General features: G+C 44.9%; 1 protein-coding gene across 1 annotated transcript in view; it reads left to right on the forward strand.

Moving 5' to 3' along the window:
- The window catches only part of pde11a (phosphodiesterase 11a), a 428,873-nt gene that overhangs the window by 392,107 nt on the left and 19,080 nt on the right, over positions 1-17,686 (forward strand). The gene's annotated exons all lie outside the window — the stretch shown is intronic.

The raw sequence follows: 17,686 nt of genomic DNA on the forward strand, positions 1-17,686 counted from the left end.
GACGGCGTCCCAATCCTGGGCAGTGTTAATAACACGAGGGCAGCAGAGTCCTTGTTGAGTCTTATGGAGTGTCAGGCTTCAGTAAACGGGCCTGCTCCCCACCAAAACCGTTCTGCCAACTCTTTCCTATTAAACCATTCTAAACAGCCTCTTGATCTCTTCGGCTTATACGGTGCCTGAAAAACGGATTCAATCCCTTAGAGGTTTTCACATTTTATTGTACTACATGGATTTGTTTTGGCTGTTTGACGTAAAAGTACTCTTTAATGTCAAAGTGTAAACAGGTACCTGCAAAGTGGTCTAAATAAATTACAAATTTAAAACACAAAATAATTGATGGCATAAGTATTCACACCATCCAAACCTCTAAGCAGCTTCAAGTCCGTATTTAGTTAATGCGCATTAGGCAGCCATTGATTCCATGTGCACAGGCCACCATTAGCTTTGCAGCAACAACAACAACATTTATTTATGTGGCACATTGTCATACAAATGATGAAGCTTTACAGGGAGAAGAAAGAGAAAAAAGACTACATTTAAAAATAAAATTAGGCAATACTAATTAACAAAGAATAAAGTAAGATCCGATGGCCAGGATGGACAGAAAAAAACAAAAACAAACTCCAGACTGGAGAAAAAAAAACAAAATCTGCAGGGGGTCCGAGGCCATGAGACCACCCAGCCCCCTCTAGGCATTCTACCTAACATCAATGACTTCAATCAGTCCTCATTGTGTTCAGGGTTCTCATGGAAGAACTTGATGACGATGGTCATGTGGACCTCTGGCCTTCAATCCCTCAATGTAGGGACATCACGGTGCTTTGATCAGGTGGTGGTGGCGGCAGATCGACAATACAGAAAACTGGAAAAAGAACAGAAGAGAAAGTAGGGGTTAGTATGGATTTCGGAGCCACCATAAATGGCAATGATAATTCAATGCATATACAGAATATCAGGGTTACTCCACCGTATTAGCCTGAATTTCTATCGGTCAGCTATTTCAGATTTGAGGTGCATAACAGCAGAAGGCCGCCCGCCTCACCACTTCTTTTAAGTTTAGCTCTTGGAATTCAAAGCAGACCCTCATTTGAAGATCTAAGGTTACGATTTGGAGTGTAAGATGAGAGACATTCTGAGATAGAGGATGGAGCAGATTATTGAAGGCTTTGCAAACCATCAGCAGTATTTTAAAGTCAATCCTATATGACACAGGTAACCAGTGTAGTGACGCTAAGACTGATGTGATGTGCTCAGATTTTCTTTTCCTAGTTAGGATTCTAGCAGCTCCATTCTGCACTCGTTGTAATCGATTGATGTGTTTTTTTGGGTGGTCCTGAGAGGAGTGCGTTACAGTCATCTAGCCGACTGAAAACAAAAGCATGAACTCATTTCTCAGCATCTTGCAAAGTTACAAAAGATCTAACTTTTGCTATATTAAGTGAAAAAATGAAGTCCTAGTGATCTGGTTAATATGTGATTTAAAATTCAGGTCAGAGTCAATAATTACCCCTAAATTCTTTACCTCCCTCTTGACTTTTAATCCTAATGGATCAAGCATATTTCTAATAACCTCACTATCACTAAAATTTCTGTTTTCTCCTTATTTAGTTTGAGAAAACTACTACCCATCCACTCAGAAACACAAGTAAGACATTGTGGTCAATGAATCAAGAGAGTCGAGGTCATCAGGCGCTATTGATAAATACAGTTGTATGTCGTCAGCATAGCTGTGGTAGCTCACGTTATGCCTTGATGTAATCGCCCATGCAGTTCTTCCCTCAATCTTCTTTGCAGAAGTGCACAAGTGTCATGGTGATTGTGAGAGAACAGCCATCTTCAACTCCAGTCACAAATTCTCTTCTGGATTGAGATCTGCACTGGGACGCCGCCGCTCTGAGACATTAATATTGTCATTTTGAAGCCATGCCTGTGTAGCTTTGGCTTTGTGCTTGGGGTCATTGTCTTGATAAAAAAACAAATTTACTCCCAAAAGTGCTAAGCATCGTTTTCTGTTAATAAGTGTCAAAAAAGCCAAATTAAATTCACTGTGATTCCATGTTGTGTAACAATAAAATGCGAAAACTACCAAGGGCGTGGAAACTTTCCATTGACACTGTAAGCCTTGATTGCTGCCCTTCCGTTCTTTATAAGTCATCAACTTCCTTGTAGAACATTAGAACAATCTGAACAAGAACAGGCCATTCAGCCCAACAAAGCTCACCAGTCCTGTCCACTTATTTCTTCCAAAAAATTGAGTTTTGAAAGTCCCTCACGTCCTCCTGTCCATCACACTACCTGGTCGCTTATTCCAAGTGTCTATCGTTCTTTGTGTAAACAAAATCTTCCTAATGTTTGTGTGAAATTTCCCCTTCACAAGTTTCCAACTGTGTCCCCGTGTTCTTGATGAACTCATTTTAAAGTCACCGTCTCGATCCACCGCACTAATTCCCTTCATAATTTTAAACCCTTCACTCAGCTCTCCTCTTCATCTTCTTTAGTTTAAGCTGTGAAGGCTCAGCTCTTTTAATCTTTCCTCATAACTCATCCCCTGTAGCCCTGAATCAGCCGAGTCACTCTTCTCTGAACCTTTTCTAGCACTGCTAATTACAATAAATACTAATTATTGTAAAATAATTATTAATTATAATTACATTACTGGTCAAAAGTTTTAGAGCATCTCCATTTTTCTTCAGATTTAATCAGCTGAAATGGAATGAATGACCTAAAAAGTTGAAAGCTAACCAGTTAACTGCTAGAGGGATAAATTCAGGTTAGCAGGTTTAGGTTAGCAGAAACAGAAAAAAGAGAAATTTCAGAATATTACAAATGGACCTTTTCAGGGAATAACAATTAGGTTACAACCTACAGATGTTCTGCAGCCATTAAAGTAAATGAAGCCTTGTCAGTTGAAGTCGACAATTTGCTCAGGTGTCCCAACTTCTGTTGATTACTTTAAAACCCTCTGTGTGTCTGTTGGAACAGATTGTGTTACTGCACCCTCTGAGGTACTACTTGGACAATATTCCAGTGATAATGACAAGAAAACGACAATTAATAAGTGAAATGTTGCAGAAGATTATTATCCTTAGAAGTGGAGTCGTTCATTTAGAGAAACTGCAAATAAAATCCAAGTGTCAGTGAGTTCAGTGATGTCCTACACTAGTGGTTCTCAATCTGTGGGGCGGGCCCCCCTAGGGGGGCACGAAGTAACAAAAAGGGGGGCGCGAAGATATGAAAAAAAGAAAACAAGAATTGAAAATATGAAAAATACATCTATTGATACCAAAACAAATGAACTTAAACTACATTCTGATACTAGAAAAGTAAATATAGAGTTAGATAAATGTCAATAAAAGTTAAGTAGTGTGATATTTGCCCAGACACCATCAGACCGACACCGCATCTTTATCAAGAATACCTTTATTTTTCTTCTCCACACAACACAACTCACTGTCCCGCACACCAACACAGTGCCTCTAGCCCCAGTCTCCCTTCTCCTGGGCCTTCTCTCTCCTTGTCCCTGGGCCACCTGCACTCTCTCTCCAGGAGCTTCATCCTGCTCCTGCTCCCGACTCCAGCTCATTGATTGGAGGGAGGCGGCCCCTCTTATCCTCACCCGGATGAGCTCCAGCTGCTCTACCAGACGTCACCTCCTGGTGTGGCGGAAACGTTAGGAGAGCACCCGGAAGCACTCTGGGTGACCCTGGAAGGATCGTCCTCCATGGGTGTAGCAGAAGTAAATAAGTCCCGGGCTCCATGAGGCTCGGGGCGCCCCCAGTCGGTGACCAGAGGCCCCAACGGTCTTGAGCCTCCCTGCTTTCCTTCCATGGGCCTTTTCTACTCCAGGGCGGTTGCCCCCTCGTGGCCCGGAGGACAAATATGCCATAGTCTCGTCCTTCCAGGCGTCCCAGCCGGGTCTGACCCCCAACCATGTACGACAGTAGGTATAATAAAATATGCTTCTATGATATATCATTAAATTAAAAAGAACAAATTGGTATAAGTGGGCTCCTTTCAAAAAAACGTTAGGGGGGCGCGATTAAAACTGTTATGAAAACTCGGGTCGCAAATACTTAAAGGTTGAGAAACGCTGTGCTACACAATCCAAAGGCAACTGGAAACTGGAGGAAACTCTGATAGGACGAGATCTGACAGCGCCAAAGTCACAAGCCAATCAGAAGACGAGTTTCACCAGCTTGATTGATCACAGACGCCTGACAGCACGCCAGCGTCAGCAAAGCTTAACAGTGCAGGCTGAAAAAAAAGCAAATGTCAGTCTCAACTGTGAAGAGGAGGCTTTGTGCTGCAGGTTTGGCAGGGAGAGTGGCCTCCTGTAGACTGGACAAAGTGCAAATGAAACTGCTTCTGCGCTGCATTGTGGCGCAGTGGTTAGGGCAGCTGTCTGACATCTCCAGAGATTTAGGTTCGGGTCACTTTAAAAGTGGCTATCCAGGTGCTACATTTTCCCCACATATTATAGAGACACACAGGTCAGGTTTAACCAGGTGAGTGTGCTCTGTGATGGCGTAGCGCCTATTAAGGGTTTATTAAAGGTTTTAAGGGTTATTTCCTGCCTTGTATCTACTACTGCCGATACTGGCTCCAGCTCCTGGTAATCCTATAAAGTACGGGTGTCAAATTCCGGTCCTGGAGGGCCGCAGTGGCTGCAGGTTTTCATTCTAACCATCTTCTTCATTAGTGTGCTGTTTTTACTACTAATTCACTTCTTTTTGCCTTCATTTTAATTGACGTGACTCAGGCCCCTTAGTTGTTTCTTATTCCTTAATTAGCAACTGTGAGACTTGTCCAGACACCACCAGTTGGAAACCACATCTTTATAAAATTCACATGTTTATTAAACATAATAAGGAGAGGAACACAGTCCCAAACATCAACACAATGCACTCAGCAATACTCACCCCTATTCGGACTTCTCTCTCTCTGTCTCTCTCAGTCCTTGGCTGCCTTTCTTCTCCTCCCGGGAGCTTCGTCCTGCTCCCACTCCCGACTCAAGCTCCCCGACTGTAGGAAGGCGGCCCCTTTTATTCCCGCCCGGATGTGCTCCAGGTGTCTGATGACGTCCTTCCGGCAGCACTTCCTGGTGTGGCGGAAGTGCTGCCCTTTGCACTGGAAGCACTCCGGGCATCCCTGGCAGGTTGTTTTCCACCATCTTGCCAAGTGTGGTGGAAGTAAAGGTTTCCCGGGTTCTACCAGGCTTAAGGCGCCCCCTGGCGGTGGCCACGGGTCCAAATGAGTTGGAATGTCTCTCCTCCTCTCCTGTGGTCCTCTCCTGCTCCAGGGCGGTTGCCCCCTCATGATCCGGAAGACATAAAGGTCACCTTACGGGCCTTCTAGGCGTCCCGGCTGGGTCAGAATCCCAGCCATCTGTGACACAACCAAACAATAAAGAGACACAAAATGAGTCGCCACATGACCGGCTCACCAGTGGCCATCACACAATATCTGAAAATACAGAAAGGTGAAGGTCTCATTCGTGTTGGTCTGCTCAGGTCACCAAAACATCTTGATGGTGTTCTTAGGAAACACATAAAAATCAACAGTTTTGGAAATGTCTTCTGTGGCAAAATGAGAGCAACAACAGGCCATGGAATTAAATAACGAGTTTAGTTAACAGCAAGTATCGGCTTCTGATTCAGAGATTGGTTGGAGTTTGAAATCCCTGTTTAGGTGGTCATCTGTTGGCTCTCTTCACATCTCATTTCTGTTTGGCTGCTGTTGAATGAAGAAACAAATCAACTCAGAGGACTGAATCCTTAAAAACAGGGCTAATTAAAATGAAGGGAAAAGAAGTTAATTAGCAGTGAAAACTGATCACTGATTAGGAAAAGGGTGAGAATGAAAACCTGCAGCCACAGCGGCCCACCAGGCCTGGAGTTTGACACCCCTGCTCTGAAGGATGCAGTTGGTTTTAATGGCTAGTACAGTGTCTAATGCCTTATAGTTTGTTCAGCAGACATTATCATCTAGAGATTGTTAAGGAGTAACGTTTGACGTTTTTGAGAGAGAGATCACTGCTCTGTGTGTTTTAGAGGGTAGCTGAGATAGCACGGCCATGTTCTCTTCTCCCCACGCGGGGGACACTTTTCCGTCGGAGCTGAACACAATCAGATACAGTGCCAACGCTTGTCATTGGAGCATCCCTACCTTCCACTTGGCCAAAGATACCTTGCCAACTTTTTACATTTTTAGCTACACTCTCGTCCCTGATAGCAAAACAAAAAATTTTGTATTTCAAGAGGCCCTCGTATACTGTACTGTGCAAACGTTTTAGGCAGGTGTGAAAAAATGCTGTAAACAAAGAATGCTTTCAGAAATATTAATTATGATTGTTTATTGTTATCAATTTACAAAATGCAAAGTGAGCGAACAAAAGAAAAATTTAAATCAAATCAATATTTGGTGTTCCTACCTTTTGCCTTCAAACCAGCATCAATTCTTATCGATCCACTTGCACAAAGTCAGGGATTTTGTAGGATTCTAGTCAGGTGTCTGATCAACCAATTCTCCTAAACAGGTGCTAATGATCATCAATGTCACACGTAGGCTGAAACACAGTCATTAACTGAAACAGAAACAGCTTCAGACTGGGTGAGGAACAGCCAAACTCTGCTACCAAGGTGAGGTTGTGGAAGACAGTTTCATGTCATGGCAAGATTGAGCACAGCAACAAGACACAAGGTAGTTCTACTGCATCAGGAAGGTCTCTCCCAGACAAAGATTTCAAAGCAGACTGGGGTTTCAAGATGTGCTGTTCAAGCTCTTTTGAAGAAGCACAAAGAAACGGGCAACGTTGAGGATCGTAGACACAGTGGTCAGCCAAGGAAACTTAGTGCAGCAGATGAAAGACACATCAAGCTTATTACCCTTCAAAATCAGAAGATGTCCAGCAGTGCCATCAGCTCAGAACTGGCAGAAACCAGTGGGACCTAAGTGCACCCATCTACTGTCTGGCTAGAAGTGGTCTTCATGGAAGAGTTGCAGCCAAAAAGCCATACCTCTGATGTGGAAACAAGGCCAAGCGACTCAAGTATGCATGAAAACATAGGAACTGGGGTGCAGAAAAATGGCAGCAGGTGCTCTGGACTGATGAGTCAAAATTTTAAATATTTGGCTGTAGCAGATGGCAGTTTGTTCGTCAAAGGGCTGGAGAGCGGTACAATAATGAGTGTCTGCAGGCAACAGTGAAGCATGGTGGAGGTTCTTTGAACGTTTGGGGCTGCATTTCTGCAAATGGAGTTGGAGATTTGGTCAGGATTAATGGTGTTCTCAATGCTGAGAAATACAGGCAGATACTTATCCATCATGCAATACCATCAGGGAGGCGTATGATTGGCCCCAAATTTATTCTGCAGCAGGACAACGACCCCAAACATACAGCCAAAGTCATTAAGAACTATCTTCAGCATAAAGAAGAACAAGAAGTCCTGGAAGTGATGGTGTGGCCCCCACAGAGCCCTGATCTCAACATCATCGAATGTTTCTGGGATTACATGAAGAGACAGAAGGATGTGAGGAAGCCTACATCCACAGAAGATCTGGGGTTAGTTCTCCAAGATGTTTGGAACAACCTACCAGCCGAGTTCCTTCAAAAACTGTGTGTAAGTGTACCTAGAAGAATTGATGCTGTTTTGAAGGCAAAGTGTGGTCACACCAAATATTGATTTGATTTAGATTTCTCTTTTGTTTATTCACTGCATTTTGTTGAATGATGAAAATAAATGATTAACACTTCCATTATTGAAAGCATTCTTTGTTTACAGCATTTTTTCACACCTGCCTAAAAGTTTTGCACAGTACTGTATGAAAGAGAGAGGTTATCAGCAGGCACTGATACAGCGCATTGCTGCCCCCACCACATGACAAACCAACTCAGGATTCCAGATTAGGACCCGAGTGCAGCCATGCAGCGGGTGACACCTCGGCACCACTCAAGTTCAGATGGAGTAGAACCATCCATCCATCCATCCATTTTCCAACCCGCTGAATCCGAACACAGGGTCACGGGGGTCTGCTGGAGCCAATCCCAGCCAACACAGGGCACAAGGCAGGAACCAATCCCGGGCAGGGTGCCAACCCACCGCAGGACACACACAAACACACCCACGGGCCAATTTAGAATCGCCAATCCACCTAACCTGCATGTCTTTGGACTGTGGGAGGAAACCCACGCAGACACGGGGAGAACATGCAAACTCCACACAGGGAGGACCCGGGAAGCAAACCCAGGTCCCCAGATCTCCCAACTGCGAGGCAGCAGCGCTACCCACTGCGCCACCGTGCCGCCCTTGAGTAGAACCAGTGGGAAGGTTTTTATGGTGGCTGGAGTGCCAATTCTGACACCAACCCCCAGGTTTTTCCCTGCAGGTTCGAGGGCCGACATGCAGATTAGCGTCATACCCAGGACGGAGCAATTGCAGGTTAAGGGCCCAACAGAGGCATTTATGGGATTTGACCTGGCAAACTCCCTAGCCTCAGAGCCACCACTCTGCCCAGTATATAATTCTTTAATAATAATTCTTTTACATTTATATAGTGCTTTTCTCACTACTCAAAGCGCTCTCCACACAGGGAGGACCCGGGAAGCGAACCCACAATCTCCTCACTGCAAAGCAGCAGCACTACCACTGCGCCACCTGTGAGGATATGAAAGCTATCAATATAAAGTCAGTCAGTCAGTCATTGTCCAACCCTCTATATCCTAACTACAGGGTCATGGGGGTCTGCTGGTGCCAATCCCAGCCAGCACAAGGTGCAAGGCAGGAACAAACCCCGGGCAGGGCACCAGCCCACCACAGGGCACACACTAGCGACAATTTAGAATCGCCAATGCACCCAACCTGCATGTCTTTGGACTGTGGGAGGAAACCCACGCAGACACGGGGAGAACATGGAAACTCCACGCAGGGAGGACCTGGGAAGCAAACCCGGGTCTCCTAACTGCAAGGCAGCAGCGCTACCCACTGCGCCACCGTGCCGCCCTCATATAAATTAATCTCAATATAAATTACATTTTTAAAATATTTTAATATTGATTTTTAAAGTTTGTCCTGTTTCATTACTACGCGGGCGGAGCTGCTGGGGTTAGGGTTTGAATCCCAGCCTAGTCACCATGTGGAGTTGTCACATGTAGAATAGATAAATTATAACAACTAATCTGGTTTGGCATGACTGAGTGTATGTATATGTGTGTGTGTGTGATGCCCTGAGATGGAGTGGCATAACATTGTGTAATATGGCCCGGATTCTAAGACTTGATTAGGCAGGTGTAATGGATTTAATGAATTACCAATATTAGGGCCTCCTGTTTTTATTATCAATCCTTCCATCCATCCATCCATCCATTATCCAACCCACTATATCCTAACACAGGGTCACAGGGGTCTGCTGGAGCCAGCACAGGGCGCAAGGCAGGAAACAAATCTCCAGGCAGGGCGCCAGCCCACCGCAGGGCATTGTTTTTATTATCCATTATTTAACTGAAGTAAAAGTCTTTTTTGGCAGTAATGGGGAACAGTCAGGCAACGATCCTGGAGGAGCTGCCAGTCCATAACAGATGTATTATCATAATTTTAGGCATGTCATTCATTCATCCATCCATTATCAAACCCGCTATACCCTAACACAGGGTCATGGGGGCCTGCTGGAGCCAATCCTATCCAACACAGGGCGTAAGGCAGGAACAAATCCTCGGGCAGGGCGCCAGCCCACCACAGGGCACACACACACACAAAGCACAATTTAGGATCGCCAATACACCTAACCTGCATGTCTTTGTGCTGTGGGAGGAAACCCACGCAGACACGGGGAGAACATGCAAACTCCAAGCAGGGAGGACCTGGGAAGCGAACCCGGGTCTCTTAACTGTGAGGCAGCAGCGCTACCCAATGTGCCACCGTGCCACCTCATTCATTCAGCCTCCATTTTTTCATTATTCATTTCTATAATTTAGGGTCATAGGGAGGTAAAGTGGGCAGCACGGTGGTGCAGTGGGTAGCGCTGCTTCCTCGCAGTTGGGAGTCCTGGGGACCTGGGTTCACTTCCCGGTTCCTCCCTGCGTGGAGTTTGCATGTTCTCTCCGTGTCTGCGTGGGTTTCCTCCCACAGTCCAAAGACATGCAGGTTAGGTGGATTGGCGATTCTAAATTGGCCCTAGTGTGTGCTTGGTGTGTGGGTGTGTTTGTGTGTGTCCGGCGGTGGGTTGGTACCCTGCCCGGGATTGGTTCCTGCCTTGTGCCCTGTGTTGGCTGGGATTGGCTCTAGCAGACCCCCGTGACCCTGTGTTCGGATTCAGTGGGTTGGAAAATGGATGGTAAAGTTTATCTTGGCAATGATGGGCACCAGACAATCAACCCTCCTGGAAGAGTACCAGTCTGTGGCATATCTATTAGTATATTATCAGTGATCTGCCACTCTTCTGCTTATTTAATTCATGGCCATTATGGTGCTAAATGCAGTCTGATTAATTAGGAATGTTTCCTAAATGTGTGAGACTTCTAGACTCCTTGAAATATCGTCCCAGTTTCTGCCAATGAGTCAGGACTTTTGGGACTGAGCATCTCAATTATAATATTTACTCTTCATGAGCTTTCATGTCTGCCACCCTCTGAAACAACTGGCGTTAAACTTCTTTTTTTTTTTTTTTTTTTAATATATATATAAATGATTTTGAAAATCTTTCATCTTTTCTAAAAAGATTATCCTCTTAGGTGTATTTTGTGTTTTTCCACAGGGGTTTTGTAACTAAAAAGACGCTATGAATGCTCAGGAAGTGTGGCAGAATTTCTGCCAAGGTTGGCGGGTTTAAAGAGCTGGCCTTGGCTGGGTTTGTAAAGGTTTCACGTCAACTTGTGTTTTTCATCCGTGGGTGGATGAGAGTCAAAAGGATCTGGCGCTTCCAAGCTTCAGCTCTGCACAGAATACTAATGCGTCCTTACATAATGGCAGCGGGACTTCGGCCCCTGGAACTGCTGTACTTCCGATAGGCTGACATTCTGTTGTGCAGATATAAAGGACTACAAAGGCAACGGGCCATTCATGTCTGCACGGCTCATCAGTTTTCAGCTACAAAATCAATTGCTTATAATTTGAAAAGAAATATTAATTTCCTGTGGAAATGAATGCCGGTGACGTTTTAAAAGATGGCATCTCTAGATCAGCCCACTTTCAGATGTTTAATGTTTTCTGTTCTTGTTGGTTTGTCATTTCTGTCAAGAGTCTTTGCAAGGCCATAATCCACCCTGAAGGTCCTAGAGTGGCCATGTTTAAATGTGCCTCACAATTGCAAATAAAGGATGAATCTCCTGGTGAGGCCATTTGACATGTAGGTAACGGCTGTAATTAGATCATTTAGGTCACCAGAAATGATGTTGTGAAAGGGGTCCCAAGATTTCTAATTTAATCCTTTGCATCTAAACAATTACACTGGCGTGGAGAGCAGTGGTATGTCAACGCCGTAACCACGCTGGCCTCCATTTTCCTTTCCTTCAGAGGTAAATGTCAAAGTGATGCTAACACATGCAGTCCTGATAGCATGCCAAGGCCGGGCAATAAACTAATGATGACAGGGTCAGCCGAAGGCAGAACTGCTTGGTGGTTTACCACCTGTATGGGCTGGAGACCAGAAAACAGGAGACAGAGCTGGAGGTGGCAGAGTTAAAGATGCTAAGATTTGCACTGGGTGTGACGAGGATGGACAGGATTAGAAATGAGGACATTAGAGGGTCAGCTCAGGTTGGGAGACAAAGTCGGAGAGGCGAGATTGCATTGGTTTGGACATGTGCAGAGGAGAGGTGCATGCTGGGTATATTGGGAGAAGGGTGGTAAGGATAGAGCTGACAGGTAAGAGGAGGAGAGGAAGGACTAAGAGAAGGTTTATGGATGAGGTGAGAGAGGACATGCAGGTAATGGGGGTGACAGAACAAGATAACGAGGACAGAAAGGTATGGAAGAAGATGATCCGCTGTGGCAACCTCTAACGGGACCTGCAGAAAGAAGAAGTGTATCAGAGTTAAAGATGCTAAGATTTGCATTGAGTGTGACGAGAATGGACGGGATTAGAAATGAGGACATTTCGGGGTCTACTAAGGTTGGGAGACCAAGTCAGAGAGGCGAGATTGCGTTGGTTTGGACATGTGCAGAGAAGACATGAGGGGTATATTGGGAGAAGGGTGCTAAGGATAGAGCTGCCAGGTAAGAGGAAGAGAGGAAGTCCTAAGAGAAGGTTTATGGATGTGGTGAGAGAGGACATGCAGGTGATGGGTGTGACAGAACAAGATGGAGAGGACAGGAAGATATGGAAGAAGATGATCCACTGTGGCAACACCTAACATGAGTAGCCGAAAGGTGAAGAAGGTACCAGGATAGATTTTAATAATCTGGATTCAGTTTACGAATAAGGACTATAAAAAATCTATAAAATGCTGACTTAACGATGATCAGCTAACTTTATAGTATAGACATAAAATAAAATATTTCACTTGTGATTATCCACAGACGTGAACAAATTTGTCAGTCCCCTTACATGTCATTGAAGAAGTGCTAGATGCCATCTGAAAAGTGGTGAAATGAAAAGCAATTGTCCCCTCTCTACCTGCATGCCTTCGATATGTCATTGAGTAAAGCAAAGTGAATATGATGAGAGATCAAGTATGGCTTCTTCTACAAAGATCTTCTCAAATGGCCTGGACGCATTTGTTGAAACCCGTACACAAGATCATAAAGAACTGGCTTTGAGTGATTTTTCATACTAGCCGTTTTCTTGAATTTGTATCACACACAACTCCAGTGTGAGGAACCGTGAAACACAACACAAGTGAAGGCTGTGGCTGAGGCCCACCAGTGAGCCAGATTGACTTTACAGAGATACAATGTGGAAGAGAGACTGGGCGGCTTTATTAGAATTTGGGACTTGCAAACAATGACAATGTGGAGACTCCACACAGAGAGTGACCTGGTGAGACATTCAAACCAAACACTCTGGATTGTCTGAGGCTGCAAATATCGTTCAGTGGTACCAGGTTAGAGAGAGAAGAGGTTGGATGATGTGGAGATAGTGAATCAGGAAGTGCAATGGATTAGCAAGGAGGAGGTAAGGACAGCGATGAAGAGGATGAAGAATGGAAAGGCCGTTGATCCAGATGACATACCTGTGGAAGCATGGAGGTGTTTAGGAGGGATGGCTGTGGAGTTTTTAACCTGGTGGTTTAATAAAATCTTGGAAAGTGAGAGGATGCCTGAAGAATGGAGAAGAAGTGTACTGGTGCCGATATTTAAGAATAAGGGGGATGTGCAGGACTGTAGTAACTACAGGGGAATAAAATTGATGAACCACAGCATGAAGTTATGGGAAAGAGTAGTGGAAGCTCAGTTAAGAAGTGAGGTGATGATTAGTGAGCAGCAGTGTGGTTTCATGCCAAGAAAGAGCACCACAGATGAGATGTTTGCTCTGAGGATGTTGATGGAGAAGTTTAGAGAAGGCCAGAAGGAGTTGCATTGCGTCTTTGTGGACCTGGAGAAAGCATATGCCAGGGTGAGGAGAGAGGAGCTGTGGTATTGTATGAGGAAGTCGGGAGTGGCAGAGAAGTACATAAGAGTGGCACAGGATATGTACGAGGGACATGTGACAGTGGTGAGGTCTGCGGTAGGAGTGACGGAGGTGGGATTACATCAGGGATCGGCTCTGAGCCCTTTCTTATTTGCATTGTTGATGGACAGGCTGCTGCGGTGGGTTGGCACCCTGCCCAGGATTGGGCCCTGTGTTGGCTGGGATTTGCTCCAGCAGACCCCCGTGACCCTGTGTTCGGATTCAGCGGGTTGGAAAATGGATGGATGGATGGATGGACAGGCTGACAGATGAAATTAGACAGGTGTCCCCATGGACTCTGATGTTTGCGGATGACATTGTGATCTTTAGGGAGAATAGGGAGCAGATTGAGGAGACCCTGGAGAGGTGGAGATAAGCACTAGAGAGGAGAGGAATGAAGGTCAGTAGGACCACCAAGACAGAATACATGTGTGAGAATGAGAGGGAGGTCATTGGAATGGTGAGGATGCAGGGAATTGAGTTGGCAAAGGTGGATGACTTTAAATACTTGGGCTCAACAGTACAGAGTAATGGGGATTGTGGAAGAGAGGTGAAGAGGAGAGTGCAGGCAGGGTGGAGTGGCTGGAGAAGAGTGTCAGGAGTGATTTGTGACAGACGGGTATCAGCAAGAGTGAAAGGGAAGGTCTACAGGATGGTAGTGAGACCAGCTGTGTTATATGGCTTGGAAACGGTGGCACAGGAGACAGAGCTGGAGGTGGCAGAGTTAAAGATGCTAAGATTTGCATTGGGTGTGACGAGGATGGACAGGATTAGAAATGAGGACATTAGAGGGTCAACTCAGGTTGGGAGACAAAGTCAGAGAGGTGAGATTGCGTTGGTTTGGACATGTGCAGAGGAGAGATGAGGGGTATATTGGGAGAAGGGTGCTAAGGATAGAGCTGCCAGGGAAGAGGAGAAGAGGAAGACCTAAGAGAAGGCTTATGGATGTGGTGAGAGAGGACATGCAGGTGATGGGGCTAACAGAACAAGATGGAAAGGACAGGAAGATATGGAAGAAGATGATCCGCTGTGGCAACCCTTAACATGAGTAGCTGAAAGATGAAGAAGGTACCAGGTTAGATTTTAATAATCTGGATTCATTTTATGAATAAGGACTATAAAAAATCTATAAAATGCTGACTTAATGATGATCAGCTAACTTTATAGTATAGACATTAAATAAAATACTTCACTTGTGATTATCCACAGACGTGGACAAATTTGTCGGTCCCCTTACATGTCATTGAAGAAGTGCTAGATGCCATCTGAAAACTGATGAAATGAAAAGCTATTGTCCCCTCTCTACCTGCATGCCTTTGATATGTCATCGAGTAAAGCAAAGTGAATGTGATGAGAGATCAAATATGGCTTCTTCTACAAAGATCTTCTCAAATGGCCTGGACGCATTTGTTGAGACCCATACAAAAGATCATAAAGAACTGGCTTTGAGTGATTTTTCATACTAGCCGTTTTCTTGAATTTGTATCACACACATCTTCAATCGGGAAATAAGTCATTCAGCTGATTTAAATGGAGAAAAGTCGTCACAGTGCTGTTTGGTGTCATCGTGTGTCCCACACTGAACATGGACCAGAGAAAGCAAAGGAGAGAGTTGTTTGAGGAGATCAGAAGGAAAATGACAGACAAGCATGTCAAAGGCAAAGGCTAGAAGACCACCATCTCCAAGCAGCTTGTTGTTCCTGTGACGATGGTTGCAAATAAGTTTAAGGTCCATGGGACTCTATCCAGCCGCCCTGGATGTGGCCGCAAGAGGAAAATCAACACCAGAATAGACGGAAGGAGAGTGAGAATGGCAGACGAAAAGCCAAGGACAACTTCCAAAGAGATACAAGCTGAACTCCAAGGTTGAGGTCCATCAGTGTCTGATTGCACCATTTATTTGTTTTTGAGTGACAGTGGGCTCAATGGAAGAAGACCCAGGAGGACTCCACTGCAGGATAAACATTAAAACGCCAGAAAGGAATTTGCTAAGATGCATATTGACGAGCCACAATGCTTTTGGGAGAATGTTCTTTGGACAGATGAGACACAACTGGACCTTTTTTGGCAGTTCTGTGTCCACAGGTGAAAAATGAAGCTTTCAAAGAAAAATAACAGCAGACCTACTGTGATGCATAGAGGGGGCTTGCTTTTAGATAGATAGATAGATAGATAGATAGATAGATAGATAGATAGATAGATAGATAGATAGATAGATAGATAGATAGATAGATAGATAGATAGATAGATAGATAGATAGATAGATAGATACTTTATTAATCCCAAGGGGAAATTCACAGTTTATTCACGCTGATGTTTTGGGGCTGCTTTGCTGCGTCTGGCACAGGGTACATTGAGTCTGTGCAGGGAACAATGAAATCTCAAGACATTCTGGAGCGAAATGCACCACCCAGTGTCAGAAATCTCCGTCTCAGTCACAGGTCATGGACCCTCCAAAAGAATAAGGAGCCAAAACACACAGCTAAAAAGCCCCCAAGAATGATAAAGAACAAAACACCGGACTATTCTGACGTGTCCTCCTATGTCAGCCCTGATTTGAATCCTATGGAACATCTATGGAAAGAGCTGAAACATGCAGTCTGGAAAAGTCCCCCTTTAGATCAGGGGTCACCAACTCTGGTCCTGGAGGACCACCGTGGCTGCAGGTTTTCATTCTCACCCTTTTCTGAATGAGTGACCTGTTTTTGCTGCTAATTAACTTCTTTTGAACTCATTTTAATTGACCTGCCTTTGAAGACTTAGACCCCTTAATTGTTTCTTTTTCCTTAATTAGCAGCTAAACAATAACGAGATACAAAATGAGCCAAAAGAACTGGTGTCCAAAGTAGAATATCTGAAAATAAAGAAAGGTGAAGGTCTCAGGAATGCTGATCTGCTCAGGTCCACAAAACATTTTACCAAAGCTCTTAGAAAAGAGAAAATCAAGAATTTTGGAAATGTCTGCTATTGCACCACGAGAGCAGCAACAAGCCACAGAATTAAAGAACGAGTTTAATTTACTCCTCCATACAACTAAGGTGGTGACTTTATATCATTATGGAGGTTAATTTATTTCCAGTTCAATCTCCATTGCTGTGAAAACTTATGTAATTAACCCTTTCATGCAGGTTAGGTGGATTGGCAATCCTACATTGTCCCTAGTGTGTGTAGGTGTGTATGTGTGCCCTACCAAGGGTTTGTTTCCTGCCTTGCTCCATGTGTTGGCTGGGATTGGCTCCAGCAGACCCCCGTGACCTTGTAGTTAGGATATAGCGGGTTGGATAATAGATGGATGGATGGGAGCCAACAGAAGACCAACTATGTCAGGGCCTCAAACTCCAACCAATTTCATTCCAACCAGCTGCTTAATGAGGCGCCGATTCTTGTCGTTGTCATCCAACCCGCTATATCCTAAAACAGGGTGACGGGGGTCCGCTGGAGCCAATCCCAGCCAGCACAGGGCGCAAGGCAGAAACAAATCCTAGGGCGTTACGCCAGCCCACCACAGGGCACACACACCAAAGCACACACCCAGGACAATTTAGGGTCGCCAATGCACAAAACCTGCATGTCTTTGGACTGTGGGAGGAAACCCATGCAGACACGGGGAGAACATGCAAACTCCACGCAGGGAGGACCCTGGAAGCGAACCTCAGGTCTCCTAAATGTGAGGCAGCAGCGCTACTACTGCGCCACTGTGCCGTCTGTTAGCTCCCTCATTTCACAATTCATTTCTGTTTGGGTGCCATTTAAGGAAAGAAATGAAGCAATTCAGAGGAACAAATCTTAAAAAAGAAGTCAATTAAAATGAATTCACAAGAAGTTAATTAGCAGCACAAACAGGGCACTCATTAAAAAAAGGGTTAGAATGAAAACCTGCAGCCACGGTGGTCCTCCAGGACTGGACTTGGTGACCCCTGCTTTAGATCATTGATGTCAGGTAGAGTACCTAGTGGGGGCTGGGGGGTCTTGTGGCCTTGGAACCCCCTGCAGATTTTGTTTTTTTTTTTTCTCGATCCCTCTGGAGTTTTTTTTTTTGTTTGTTTGTTTGTTTTTTCTGTCCTCCCTGGTCGTCAGATTCAGG

This window comes from Erpetoichthys calabaricus, chromosome 8, assembly GCF_900747795.2.
Source record: "Erpetoichthys calabaricus chromosome 8, fErpCal1.3, whole genome shotgun sequence".
NCBI classification, from domain to species: Eukaryota; Metazoa; Chordata; class Cladistia; order Polypteriformes; family Polypteridae; genus Erpetoichthys; species Erpetoichthys calabaricus.